The 15,643-nt window shown below is 38.4% G+C and overlaps 1 long non-coding RNA gene across 3 annotated transcripts in view; it reads left to right on the forward strand.

Annotated features, from left to right (window-relative positions):
* LOC123329271 overlaps window positions 1-15,005 on the forward strand; it is a 34,630-nt gene extending 19,625 nt beyond the window's left edge. For 2 of the 3 annotated variants that reach the window (XR_006544661.2, XR_006544662.2), the window contains one exon: window positions 14,776-15,005. This is a non-coding gene — a long non-coding RNA (uncharacterized LOC123329271). Of the gene's footprint in view, window positions 1-3,511; window positions 3,695-14,775 lie in introns of those variants that run through there. The other variant, XR_006639995.1, reaches the window with a different exon arrangement.
* Window positions 15,006-15,643: the final 638 nt, after the last annotated feature.

Below are 15,643 nucleotides of genomic sequence, written 5' to 3' on the forward strand. Positions count from 1 at the left end.
AAGAGTAGCTCAGCAAGGTATTTAAGAGCATGGATGCTTGCAGTCCAGTTATTAACTGTGTCACTCTGGGCTAGATATTTCACCTCTTTGTCTTAGGTTGATTCATCTCTAAAAGGGCAGATGTGGATAAATGAGTTTTTCAAGGGCTTAGATCAGTGCCAGGGACACACAAAGCATTATATATGTGTTTTCTTTTATTATTCACTCATTATCCATTTGCAATTATTCTCATCTTCCAGGTATGGCCCTGGCTTAATTGGAAGTTCTGTCGATAGATCAGATATGAATTTTTGCTCGAGGGATGTAGGGGAATAAAGAACTAATATTTTTTACCTTTTAAGTTATGAGCTTTTCAAACATTATTGATTTAGTCTTCAGATTCCTTTATGAGATAAGTTTTATTATCCCTATTTTTTTAATGAATGTGGAACAGAGGAGGCCACGTCAAGGTGACATGGCTGAGAATGGCAGGGCTGGGGTTTGAATCCAGGTCTCTGAAGTTGGCATGTGTCAGACTTCTTACAAGGTCTGAGAGCAGAACACGGGCTGGCCCTGGACGTGACCTTGCTGTCCTTCAAAACACAGGGATTCAGGCTCCACCAATGATCAGTTATGGCTGGTGTAAGAGAGCAAAATCATTTCCTATTCTGGGAATATTTTAGGTTGCCTCAAGAGAAAAATTTGAGCAGTCTTACAACCCTTTACCTTGTGGCTCAGTGGTAAAGAATCTGCCTGCCAATGCAAGAGACACAGGTTTGATCACTGATGAGGGAAAATCTCATATTCCATGGTGCAAGTAAGACCCCACACCATAACTATTGAGCCTATGCTCTAGAGCCTAAGAGACACAACCTCTGAGCCCACCTGCTGCAATGTCTGGAGTCTATGTGACTCAACTACTGAAGCCCACAAGCCCTAGAGCCCCGGATCCACAGAAGAAACCACCACGATGAGAAGCTCGTACCCCGCAACTAGAGTAGCCCTGGCTTGCTGCAACTAGAGAAAAGTCCATGCAGCAGTGAACACCCAGCACAGCCATAAATAATTTGTTTTCTTAAAGAAAGAGAAATTGTGTGATTGATCCAAGTTTACCCATTTAGTTAATATTAATTAGACTTAATATGAATTGTACTAGGACTCAGGACTGTTAACTTCCAATGGATTAGTTTCCCCACAATACCACATAGCTTCTAGAAGAGGGCCTTGACCTAGACTTTGGGACCAACATCTCCCCATTTTGCAACTGATATTGAATCGTAGGATTTCACTCTTAGATTTAAGGACTAGAGCATTGTTTCAAATCAACACATGCAGAAGAACATGTGAAAATAAAGATGTTGATTTCACTTGTGGAATATACTTATGTACGTTTCCCTTGGCCTGATCTGGAATCATCTGCAAGGGGGTGAACCAAGGCCTTTGTGTCATCCCAAAGTATTTCAGAGAAAAAAAGAAAACAGTTTTTAAGTAGGTGGCACTTAGATTTTAAGAATAGAAACCTATTTTCCTTGTTGCAAGGCTATCATCCCAAGAAGGAGATGGAATAAGTGTAAAACACGCTTATTTCAGGAAAAGATTAAACAAAGACTGACCTGACTCCGAGCTGTTAGAGTGAAAACACTTGCAGTGGAGATGCTTACAAGCATGCCTTATTTTCATTAGTATCCACTTCTTTTCTGAAAGGCTAATTGTAAAATTTATGGAGCTAATTATCTCTCTAGATTAATATTTATGAACATACAATAGCAAATGTGAGTTCTAAGTGTTGTATTAAGCATTGGCTTTTCTCCCTTCACACATACAAGCAAAACAACAGATAGCTCAAGGTGATGCTAATGGTCTCTCTACAATGTATGTAAATAGTCATGTGAAATTTTTCTTACCAATTGCTGCAAATTGGTATTTACCCAGCAACTGAAACTATTTTTAACAGTTAAAACTCCCGAAACGTATGGGGACCTTTCTGCTCTATGACTAAGAGCTTGGAAAATCAATTGCATAAAAGCTCTCCTAATCAAACACCAAGGAACAAGATGTCTCTTTATTGATGTACTTTAACCACATTTTATTCATATAAGAGAAAGAAAAGATAGTCAAATGCACCTTGTTCTTCCTGCATTTTGAATATCGAACTAGTGGCTCCTTCATTTCCAAAAAACAGGAGAACAAGGTTAAGTGCTGCTAAAAACACTGCACTTTCAAATAAATCTAAGTGGGCGTACTCCAACTCCTGAGTTTTATGTATAAATCTTAGCTAGCTCTACTATCCAGATCAAACACAAGTTTACGTGACTCCGGTAAAGAAAGATGTACAGAGGATCAGACAGGGAGACAATGGAAGCCAAGTTTGATGATAAATGAACGATTTTGAGCCAACCCTGAGGCTCTGTGGTTTAGTTTTCTGTTTATAGATGAGGGGGTGTTTTACTATATCAGGAATTCCCAAACAGGGATTTGTGGTTTGGAAAGGGGACAAGGGATGAGCTTTAGGGATTACTAACTCTCTTGCCCTGAAACCTCATATAAATTTATCATATGAGTTAGTCTGAGCATATTACTGACTCTGAATATCCGTTGCTTTCAACAATTCCCAGAGGGTACCCGAACCTCAAAAACGTTATGAGCTATTGTACTAGAGGATCTTTTAGGTCGCTTCCTGTTATAATTCTCTTTAACTTTTGCTGTATCCTGGCCCTAATCTCATGTTTTTGCTTACAATGTCCACCATTATCCTATGCAACTCAAACTTACTTTTCTCTCAACTCCCTTCTTCTAAGACTTCAGAGCTGTTCTGTTCCACATGACAGACTCCAGGCATATGTGGCTATTCAAATTGATTAAAATTAATTTTAAAATTTCAGTACTTTAGTCATACCAGCCACATTTGAAATACTCAGTAGTCTCATCTGGCTTGTGGATACTGCGCTGTATGGCATAGATAATGGAGCGCTCTTATCACTGCAGCAAGCTGTATTGGAGAGAATTGTTTTCCAACAGAGAGACAGTGGTTTCTAAGGGTTCATCCCAAGAATCTAAAAGTTTAATAAGCTCCCCAGGGGATGATAATGCAGTGTCTACACACCACACTTGGAAACAGCACTAAGAAAAGGGCCTACCGACATCCTGACCCCTTGTTTTCTACTTTTTGTTAAGGGTAATGCCTGTGTTACTTTTTAAATTTTATTTTATTGATGTATAGTTGATTCACAAGTTATGTTAAGTTCTGCTGTACCAGAAGGTGACTCATTTATTCATATATATATATAAATGTATATATAAAATATATATATACACATTCATATTATTTTCATATATAATATATATATAATATGATAAAGAATGTATATATGCATTCATATGTATGTAATATATATACATTCATATTGTTATTCCTATATAATACATATAACAATATAATATATATAAAGAATGTATATATACATTCATATTATTATTCATATATATAAAGAATACATACAAATATTCTTTTTCATATTCTTTTCCATTACAGTTTATTACAGGGTATTGAATATAGTTCCCTGTGCTTGTCAGGAACCAGAGATTACATGGTCAACATTTGTTGGATCATGGAGAAAGCAAGGGAGTTCCAGAAAAACATCTACTTCTGTTTCATTGACTATGCTAAAGGCTTTGACTGTGTGATTCACAACAAACTGTGGAAAATTCTTAAAGAGATGGGAATATCAGACCACCCGACCTGTCCCCTGAGAAATCTGTATGCAGGTCAAGAAGCCACAGTTAGAACCTGGCATGGAACAACGGACTGGTTCCAAATTGGTAAAGGAGTACGTCAAGGCTGTATATTGTCACCCTGCTTATTTAACTTATATGCAGATTACATCATGCAAAATGCCTGGATGGATGAATCACAAGCTGGAATCAAGACTGCCAAAAGAAATATCAACAACCTCAGATATGCAGATGATACCACTCTAATGGCCTAAAGTGAAGAGGAACTAAAGAGCCTCTTGATGAAGGTGAAAGAGGAGAGTGAAAAAGCGGGCTTAAAACTTAATATTCAAAAAAGTAAGATCATGGCATCTGGTCCCATCATTTCATGGCAAATAGAAGGGGAAAAAGTAGAAACAGTGACAGATTTTCTTTTCTTGGGCTCCAAAATCACTGCAGATGATGACTGCAGCCATGAAATTAAAAGATGCTCCCTCCTTGGAAGGAAAGCTATGACAAACCTAGACAGCAAATTAAAAAGCAGAGACATCACTGTCAATGAAGATCCAGATAGTCAAAGCTATGTTTTTTCATGTACAGATGTGAGAGTTGGACCATAAAGAAGACTGAATATGATAATCGCTCAGTAGTGTCCAACTTTTTGTGATCCCATGTACTGTAGCCTGCCAGACTCCTCTGTCCATGGAATTCTCCAGGCAAAAATAGTGGAGTGGGTTGCCATTTCCTTTTCCAAAGACCGAGTGCCATTTCCAAAGAAGGTTGAGTGATGAAGAATTGATGCTTTTGAACTGTGGTGCTGGAGAAGACTCTTGAGAGTCTTTTGGACAGCATAGAGATCAAACCAGTCCATCCTAAAGGAAATCAACCCTGAATATTCATTGGAAGGACTGATGCTGAAGCTGAAGCTCGAATACTTTGGCCACCTGATGTGAAGAGCCAATTCATTGGAAAATACCATGATTCTGGGAAAGATTGAGAGCAGAAGGAGAAGGGTGAGACAGAGGATGAGATGGTTAGAGAGCATCACTGACTCAATGGACATGAATCTGAGCAAACTCTGGCAGACAGTGAAGGTCAGGAAAGTCTGGGGTACTGCAGTCCATGGGGTCCCCAAGAGTTGGACACATCCAAACAACAATAATACTTTAGGACCTTGCTGTTTATCTATTCTATGTGCTAATAGTTTACATCGGCTAATCTCAAACTCCCATCCCATCTCTCCCCCAGCAAACCCTACCACCACCACAAGTCTTTTTTCTATGTGAGTCTCTTTCTGTTTTGGAGATAAATTCATTTCTGTCATTTTAGAGTCGGCATGTAATGATATCACATGGTATTTGTCATAAAGCCTGTGTTTTTACTGCCCTACTAATCTGTCTCTATCACCAACATTCTAGCATCAGGAGAGGAGACAGGATTAGACTCCTACAGTTTTGGACTTGGAAGGAATCTTTAAGGTTATTTAATCCAAACACTTATTTGCTGCTGGCATCTTCTCCAGGTCACTTTCTAGAGAATGCTTATAGAGTATACACTTAAACAGGAACAGTGACAGGGGAAAAATTCTCCAGGTAGCACATATGAGTTGTTTTGTTTTTGTTGTTTAGCTGCTAAGTCATATCTGACTCTTCACAAGGCAAGAATACTGGAGTGGGGTGCCATTTCCTTCTTCAGAGGATCTTCCTGACCCAGGGATCAAACCCACTTCTCCAGCATTTGAGCTGATAAAGCCACTTATATTGAAGCATCTCCAGGATCTTCCTTCATCAGTCCCAGTTTGCTCTGGTCAGAGCTTAATCCTGACTTTGAGTATGTGAAACTGATGTCAGCCCCAGCCCCTCTCATCCAGGTGTCATGCTCTAGGAATATATGTTTTATGGATAGAAAGAGCTTTTGGAAAAGAGAAACTTTTAGTGAGCTGCCTTGGGTGTGATGGAAAGGAATCAGGTCTCCAGTTTTACCCCGGTAACCAGGTCTTGGCTTTACTGGGAGAGGGGAAGGTCTCCTCACTGAGACCAATTCGGAAGCAACATCAGTTTAGCCTAAAGGATCCACAGATGTTTGGGTTTCAATGGTTTTGAAGCTTTGAGGCATGAAGAGACCACACCCCTTGCAGAGTAATAGGGTTTCTGCCAGCAGCATCGGTAGACTGAAGTCCTTCCCTCACAGGCAATGGAGGTGACAGGGGAAACAAACCAGAAGGGACAAGTGGCAAGTACTAAGAAAATACTCGGAGGGCACACAGACATAAACAGGGCGGAACCGAACCCTGCAGTTATTCAAGTGGGGCGGGGAAGTTAAATAAAGTCCAGACATTGATGGGTCCTCATTTATACCCTCAGGTCACTGATTTTAGAGATATTGAGGTTATCTCTTTCTATAGGAGCATGATCCTTTTTCACACAATTGTACTGCAAAGCCCTCCAATATTTGAAGATAGTTTTCACTATCCCCTATGTCTTTTCTTCTTTAAAGTCTATATTATTCTTCAATCTGTCATTACGGTACAAGGTCTTGGAATTTTTCATTATCCTCTGAGCACATATCGGTTTGTCTAACTCCTCTTAAATTGAAGAGTCCAGGAGGGAACCTTTTATTCCAGATGTGGTTTGATCACCTTTGAATAGAAAAGAACCATCACTTTTCTTCTTTCAAAATCCTTTACTTCTATGCTGAAGGCAAAGCCTGGCTAAATGGAGCAGAAGCTCAGGATCTGCTGGCCCCTGTTCCTTCATTTCTTTTACCTTGTTTTCTGATTTTAATGATTTTTTAGGGAAATACCATGATATAAATAGTTCACTCCATCTCCTAGATCAGCTAACATAACTCAGAGAGGAGGAAGAGTACTCCCAACAAAATGCTTATTGATTGCTTGAAAATCTAAGAGAAAATACTCATTCTGATGAAATTACGAAATAAATACAATAACATGGTTGTTACTTGAAACTGGAAAGGATTAGGATTGCTGATTGGAAAAAAAAAATTCTAGATAGCAAAGTTGAATCATCTATTAAGTGAGAAGTCTGAACTCTGTAATCACTAAGTTTCCTGCCTATTATCAGTTAATATATTAAAAAAAAAATCTGAAGCCCCAGAAGCTCTTAAAGGCATTAGCAAAAATAGCTCCAGCTTTTCTTATATCTTGGTTATCTAGGAATGACAAAGAGCCTCATTAAAGACACAGAAAGGTATGTAACAGTGTGTTTCACATCAATATATTTACATTTGGATAACACATTTAAAGTGTTACAAGGAATTTTCTATAGAAGCAGTTATCCCAAATAGTTAAAATATCTTTAGTACCCGATCTGGGATTCACAAGCACACGGTGGTGTGCAAGAAAACCGAGCCGAGAAGAAATGAAATTTGACTGCTAAAGGGCCTTCATGGGGTTCTACAGAGATTCAGGAAAACATGGACAGGGTCGAGCGGTCCTGCTCCTGCTGGTTGGAATACACAACTCTCAAGGAAGGATGCGAGGGCATCTTAGTAATCATCAAATTTTCAGGCTAGAGATTTTTTTTGATTTTCAAAAGAATCTGGAGACGGCTTTGTAGCATTCACCTCTGAGATGCTTGCAGCTGCTCTCCTCAGCTTTGTCTCTTTCTCAGGACTTCTTGTGGAAGGTGCGTGTGGCTAAAAGGCCCATTTGCCTGAGTGCGGGCGGGAGACTGAGTGGTCTTTTTCTGTTACTTGTGTCGATGTGCCAGCTTTTCTGAGTGCTATTGACACAATTTTCACCCCTGCCAAAGTCTTCTCATCATCTCTCATCTTGACTGTCATCTCCTATTTGCAATGGTCAATCCAAGTTCCAGTGCTTCGGGGTTTTCCTTCAAGGTACCCTCTTGATAGTAAATGGATCAAAACTGGCACTCTTTCCAACTTAGCTTTCATAGATTTCTCCTTGACTCAAATAATTGGCTACTTCTACAACTATTTTAAACATACAAATTACAACTAAAGATTATACTTAAACTAATATCTGGGTAGCAAGGATTAGCAAATTGAATTAATATATTTACATTCTCAGTTCTGTTTGTGAATATTACTCATTTGTTAGCTTGTAAATACCACATATCTTACACAGCAATCATTATGTACAACTATTGACATCTTATCCTTGTCAGGAGATTCAGGATATGTGTAGTTCACCAACATTTAAACAATGAAAACACATTATTCCTGATGTCAAGGCAGGAATGACCACACTGAGCTGAGAAGCCCAACTGTGTAACTGTAATTGTGACCTGAAAAAATCCATTTCTGTAAATTTAGAACCTACCCATGGATGTTAGCACAAGGAAGAGAAAGGGATAAATGGAAATCATTCCCTACCACATGCACTATATTTTCAGATAATTCTATTGACTTCTATAGAGTTTATGTAGTCACTATGAGATCAATTCACCACTGACTCAACCAAAAGGCAAATATTTACAGTAAATGGAATAGTTTTTTAATCCATTTCCATTGCCTTGTCTCTGAATCTCAGGAGACACAATTATGAAGAGAAGAGGTCTTGAAATTGGGAAATACAAGGATCTAGATCATATTTTTTTGTATATATTATGACCTGTGCCATGTATTAATCCATTAACATGAACTGCAGAATGACCAGGGACTTTGAAAATTGTTAGGCTCAATTGCTTTATTTTAAATATGAAGAAACTGAAGACCAGAGAAGTTAAGGAGCTTGCCCAAGGTCACACAACTGATCAACAATATGGCCAGAACGCTCAACCTAGGGGTCTTGGTAATGTTGAAAAAATGCAAATTGTTTTCACTGGAGAACAGGTTATGAGCTCTGAAGATTAGAAAAAAATATTCCTACTCTTTCCTGAGTGAATCCATCGTAGGTATAGGACCTGGAGTCTTCCTTTTGATGAGTGGCTCGATATAGCAGCATAGTTAAGAGATTAACAGCAAAACTAAGAAACTAATCCTTGCAAAGTACAAAGATGAATCTGGGAAAGGAATAAATCCTTCCTCTCTCTTTTTCTGCATCAGGTTGTCTGCATATTGATGAATCCAAGAGTGATTATAAGCTTCTCAAATGGCTCAATTGGCTTGCCAATTCATTCTCTCATTTTAAAGTTCACATGGAGACATATTTTGTGATGCAGTGTTTTAAGGGAAAATTTTAATTTAAACACACTTTTCTTGTGTGGTGACTATTACTGCTGTGTAGCAGGAGGATGTAATTTATGGTAACCTTTTCCAACACATTCCCAAGTCCCCAGATGTCAATCCGTATCTCACATTCTTTGTTATCTGTTCCTGTAATTCAATTTTTTTTTCTTCTACCAGCATTCTATTTATAAGCCATTCCATCAATACCTCATTGTGTTTTGGGCATATCTCTTTTACTCTGCAGCTCCCACTCAAAAACAATTTTGTTTCTTTTCCCAGATATTTGGAACTTTTAAGTATTTTTAAGTATCAGGCAGTTTGTTTCCCAGAGGAGATTAAAAAATGGTACTGAAGGGAACATTATAGGACCAAAAAATGAATATCCTTATTATTCTGGGGTAACACTGCTTCTGGTAAGAGACTCCCAAAGTTTACCCTCTCTTAAAGATGCTGCCTCTTCAATGTGGGGGGAAGAGATTATTCTAGGTTATAGGTTTTCTTTTTATCCTAATCCCAAAGCTATCCAACAGCCAGAAGTTTTAAGGCCAATAACAAATGCAACACAATGAAACACTTATTTTAAGTAACCACTTAACAGCCTATATCGATCCTTGAGGATCTATGCAGAGTAAGCCAAAATGAGTCTTCCTTTCCCTCTTTACTTTAGAGCCTCCATCCCGTGGAAAAAGTCAATGACATGAAGAGCATTGAAAGACAATGAATAAAACAGCTCTTACGTGTATGTGTCTTCATGAGTTTAGATTATATACATTCAGCCTTCTTGATCCCCAAACCGCAAACCCATGACAGTCTCCTAAAGCAATTTGCTAGGATCTGAATTTTTCTAGTTTTCCAGTTTAAAGTTCCAAGAGCCTAGAGGAAACTTGTTATCCCTCTTAAAGCACTTGTTTGGCCTTTCATCAATTTCTTCAGTCATTTAGTAAAGTAAAATGTTTATCCCACTATGCACAGAGAACTAGTTAGCATTTTGAAGTTTTCCAAAGAAGGAAAAATAATTCCTATGTTCTAGACCTGGAGATTATAAGGAAGCTGAGGAAGCAAGACATGTATAAGCTAATAAGTATAAGAGTTATTAGCCTTAACATGTAAAGTACTGAGTGGGATGATCCGAATAGAATGACATTATTCTCAGTTTTGATAGGAAGAATGAGTATAATGCACATATGTGGAATCTAGAAAAATGGTACAGATGGACCTATTTGCAGGGCAGGAATAGAGATGCAGATGTAGAGAATGGGTGTATGAACGCTGGGCGGGAAGAAGTGGGGTGGGATGAATTGGGAGATTGAGGCTGACATTTATACATTGCTGCTGCTGCTGCTAAGTTGCTTCAGACGTGTCCGACTCTGTGCGACCCCATAGACGGCAGCCCACCAGGCTCCCCCGTCCCTGGGATTCTCCAGGCAAGAACACTGGAGTGGGTTGCCATTTCCTTCTCCAATGCATGAAAGTGAGAAGTGAAAGTGAAGTCGCTCAGTCGTGTCCGACTCAGCGACCCCATGGACAGCAGCCTACCAGGCTCCTCTGTCCATGGGATTTTCCAGGCAAGAGTACTGGAGTGGGGTGCCATTGCCTTAAAACAGATAGCTAGTGGGAACCTGCTGTACAGCACAGAGTGCTCATATCGGTGCTCTGTGATGACCTAAATGGGTGGGATTGGGGGGTGGGAGGGAGGCTCAAGAAGGAGGGGGGACATATATATACATGTAGCTGATTCATTTCATTGTACAACGGAAACTAACACAACATTATAAAGCAACTATATCCCAACTAAAAAAAAAGTCTGTGGGCTGGACAGCTAATGTGAACCCAGTAAATAATTTGAAATAACCCAGCTTCTATATAAGATATTGTAAAATATCTTATTGTTTTTAAATATAAGGTTGTAAGAAATTAAAATTTTCAAATCACCCATTAAAAAAAAAAAAGATTTGGAAGCCTAGAGTATCTGGACCCATGGAAGGACCATATATGTGTACAAATTATAAGCAACCTAAGTTATTCTAGTGAAAGACACAAAGGCAGTAACAGAATATACAGAAAGAATGATTTGGTTAAGACAATGGTGTTTTGTGGTTAGAGGATGTTCGATGGTATTTTGCCCACTGGAAATAGTCTTGTAGGGCAAACCCCAGGTACATGCTCACATTGGATTATTTCTGTCATGTATGAAAATTGAAGACCTCATGAAAGTTGATAAATTGATTTGTTGAGAACAGCTGAACCCAGTTTTTACAATAAGAATGACATACAGATTTTTATTTCTACTAGAAACACCTAAAGAGTGGACTATGATTTTTCTACCTTCAGTTCTTGAGTAAGAAAAAATAACCGATGGCCATGGAGGCTCAGTGAATAGTTTGAGTTCAGTCTAAATATTCTTCTGTGTGTCCTGTGATATTGTCCTCATTCACTTTTCACCCACAGCAGTTTTCTTCTTGCTTCAGGGCCTCTGTTTTAGTCTTTGCTTCTGCACTTGCTCTGAGTATACATAGTATCTGCCTCTGAGTTTCTCTCTGCTGTGATCGGAGACCTTAGCTTTAATGGTTGCGTTCTCCTGGTATGATTAGTACTTGCTTTGTTGCTACAGTAATGGAGTGGGCTTGTAAACCCCTTTGGGAATAGAATAGCCTCTTTCTGTTTGGTTTCTAAAATGAAAACATGTCTCTCATCCAGATATGCATAAGCAACACTACATTTTAGGTATAACACAAACTTTCTACTGGCAAGAGTAACTCTAATGTTGGTATATTTACTTTATGTAGGTTATTCAGGATAATGTAGTATATGTCACACAGGATGGATGAGGGATGAGAGAAAGGATGCGAGTGGATAGAAATGGGTGAGATAGAGAAAACATCCTAAATTTTGTGTCAGGTTTGCATTCAGTGGAGGGAGGGTCAGTGGTTAATCCAGATAAGGGAAATAGCATGGTAAGGGCACAGTGATAGGATAGACAAGGAATCCCAGGAAAATTAGGCAGTTTCACAAAAGGAGAGTACTATTGTGCTGCTATCAAGTTTTCATCGTGAGTCGGAATAGTAACAGCGTCCCAACAGCTGACTTGTATGGAGCACCAAGCAGGAGAGAACCACTGGACTGAATGCATCACATGTGTTAGCTCATTTCACTTTCAGAACCCGGAGGAGCAGGCACTGTTCTTATCTACTTTGTATAGGTGAGGAACTCAGACCTGTGGTGTTGAAACAATTTGCTGGAGGTGAAACATTCATAAGTGGCAGACCCTGGACACAAACTCAAGAGTTTGACTCAGGGAGAACATGTGCTTGTTTTGAAGGCACACCATCTCCCTTACCTATTCAGGTAGATTCATAGTTAATGAGATATTGACTAGTTAATTAAGAGCATCAGAGCCTTTTCTGGGGTTGATTTCTTCTTCTTCGAGTGCATACGGTGTCAAAACACAGCCCGACAAAGCTCATCACACATTGTGCTAAAGAAAAGAACCTAAAAATCAATCTGGGTAGTCTCTCCTGCCACAAAATTTAAAGAAAGGGGAAATGGGTAGGAAACTTTCAGTTAGCTATGCCTAATCATCTGACCTTCCAAGTCCTTTAGCTTTTCTTACAGCTTGAAGCACCTGATATGGTCTCTATTTCCCCATAGGGATGAGACAGGGCTTTTGGAGTTATGGCCACATGAGAAGCAGAAAAACTCTGGGACTAAAGGCTTAGTCAGATAAAGAAGCAGGTAGATACTTGGAAAGGTTATCCCTTGCAATTTTTGCAAAGGGTTCAAGATACAGCACCCTTTTATTAGTTCATGAGACTGATAAAATGTTGGCTTTGATTTAAAGTCTACTTTGATATGATTTCCTCCTCCAGATCTGGAAGATAATGTCTGTTCATGATTCTTGACCTTGCCAGGGGTCACAGGATTCCTTTGATGCTGTCTTGAAAGATGTTTTCTGAGTTGTTGAATTTTAAAGTGCCCAATACTCCCAGTACAAACCAGAAATTAATTTTTGTTCCCTTCCATATTTATTTAACTTGAAGTAAATACCTGTCCTTTGAGAGCCTTCTACCTTTTATCATTTATTCTGCACTGAATCTGTTTTAATTGGATGTATATGACCTAAAAAATTAAAGACATGGGACTTCCCTGGTAGTCCAGGGCTAAGACTCTACGCTCCCAATGCAGGGGGCCCAGGTTCAATCCCTGGTCAGGGAACTAGATCCCACATGCTATAATGAAGAATTTGCATGCCACAACTAAAAGATCCTGTGTGCCACCAAAGGAACAAATAAATTAGAAAAAAATTAAACACATTACCTTAGGAGCCAGAGGCAAGCTAGGTTTTCAATTCTTGGAACAGACGGTAGTTACTTGATGTTAGGTCAAACAGAGAACTCACAGAGTGAGAGAGTATTCCTTTTGCCTGGTGGTAGAATGGATCCCGCAAAGGAAAAAACAAAACAAAACTCCTGACATGGTTAATAAAACACACTTAGCAGAAGAAGAACCTTCTGGATCAGATACTGTGCAGATTAAAATTTCTTTACATTTCCACAAGAATGAATCTCCAACATCAATGGAGTTTTGTCCATTACCTTAATCTATTTGAAACACCAATTAGCCAAGGCCAACAACTTTTGTTAACAGAGCAAAACAGGAAGAGAAGTATAAGCTAAACACAAAGCTTGGATTTCCTAAGATTTCTTCCATGATTCAGCCCTTAAACCTCATTGGGCTTTTTATAAATTCTCTTTATTCAGTGTCTAAGGCCCATCAAGGATGATTTAATGAGTAATACACATGCTTGTGTTTGTTTATTTATGCTTTCTCGCCATTATCAGGAGCACTGGCTCAATGAAACATTCACCGTATGCCTGACCTGGTGAACAATTACGCTCCTATTGAATATTTATTCTTCCACTGTCAAAGTTGCTTTTTAGAAAAAGTTATTAGATGTGCTTAGCATTTCTTAGCATTATGACAAAGCAAAAAGCTATTGCCTGAGATAAAACATGAACACACACATTGTCAGCTACTAATTTTGGGGTTGCTTATACATATTATCCCTCAAAAATATAAGGATGCTTGGTTTGAGATAAAGCAGCTTTCTTTCCTGTTTTTCACTATTTTCATGAGAAATACTCCAGTTTTCCTAACTAAATTGAATCTTGCAGGATCCTCTGGAGTCTCTGGTTTTTCATTTCTTGTTGTCATCTCACTGCTAATAATTAGTATGAATGTCTGTTGGTTGATCCTAATGTTTTTCTTATTCAGACCTTTATTCTTCACTTTTCTCCTTATTTTGGAGTAGAAGTATAACCCTTCATGCCTGGCACTATATTACACCACCAACAATATTTCAAGCCCCTAACGTCTTTCTTATATAACCCTACTTGTATCTTGTCATCAGTTAGTCCTACTTTCTTGCTTTCATAGTATTGTTATCTGCTCCAAAGTCTCCTATTGGCCCCAAATACCTCCTGGGGGGGTAATGTCTTTGACATCCAAGTCCTTCGCCACGTAACCTGATTTCCCCATGATTCCTGTACAAACACCCTTTATCTAAGAAGTTGATGCTATGAAACATGTCTTCTGCATTTCTGTTTCCCAATTTATACGTTAACCATTTAAAATGTTCCAATTTCTCTTTAAAAACACAGAATCTCTCTAAAGTTCTCTTTGACCAGATCAGACCACATTAATCCTTTTCTGCTCTGAACATCCAGAGCAATTTTTAAAATAATCTGAGTCATACTTCAATTAAATATTTAATATTGAATGGCTTTTATAAAATATTCTATAAATTTAAGAATACATAAGCTAAAATTCTGGAAAGTAGGGACATTATCTGATACTTCTTTTTATTACTTGTGACACTGAAACCATCGCCCTAAATGTGCAAGGGGTGCAATAACTTTTTTCCTTTTAATTTTTCAGCTGCACTGCTCAGCATGAGGACTCTTAATTTCTCGACTAGGGATTGGAAGCACAGAGTCTTAACCACTAGACCACCAGGGAGATCCTGCTCAATAAATATTTTTAATCTAACTTTTTAATCAGGTGAAGTCTAAAATACTTGATTAATCAGAATGGTCTATTTCTTGTTTAATTTGAGCCTAATTTACAGATTTAAACTTATGTTACAGATAGATTTTATCTGTATACTGCAGGATGTTTGCATATTGTATTTATAATCAATATAAACAATAAAAACATAAGTGTATGTACTCATAATGATCTATTTTCTACTATTATTTCATTGGACTGTAGATTTCTTGATAAAGAGAATCCAATATTGGTTTGGTACAGATTACTTCCCTAAAGAGTAATATGATATAAGGGGGAGGGATAAGTGAGGAGCTTGGGATGAACACATGCACTCTACTACATATAAGATAGATACTGACAGGGACCTACTATATAGCATAGGGAACTCTACCCAATATTCTGTGATAACCTATATGAGAAAAGAACCTAACAAAAATGAATGTATGTATAGCAATCACTTTGCTGTACATCGGAAACTAACACAACATTGTAAACCAACTGTGTAAAAAGCTGACTCATTGGAAAAGACCCTGATGCTGGGAAATATTGACGGTAGGAGGAGAAGGGTGATAGAAGATGAGATGGTTGGATTGCATCATCGACTCAATAGACATGACTTTGAGCAAACTCCAGGAGATAGTGAAGGACAGCATAGCCTAGCACACTACAGTCCATGGGGTCACAAAGAGTCAAACATGACTTTACAACCAAACAACAACTCCAATAAAGTTAAAATATTAAGAAAAAAGAAGACATA

Source organism: Bubalus bubalis, chromosome 14 (genome assembly GCF_019923935.1).
Source record: "Bubalus bubalis isolate 160015118507 breed Murrah chromosome 14, NDDB_SH_1, whole genome shotgun sequence".
Lineage (NCBI taxonomy): Eukaryota > Metazoa > Chordata > Mammalia > Artiodactyla > Bovidae > Bubalus > Bubalus bubalis.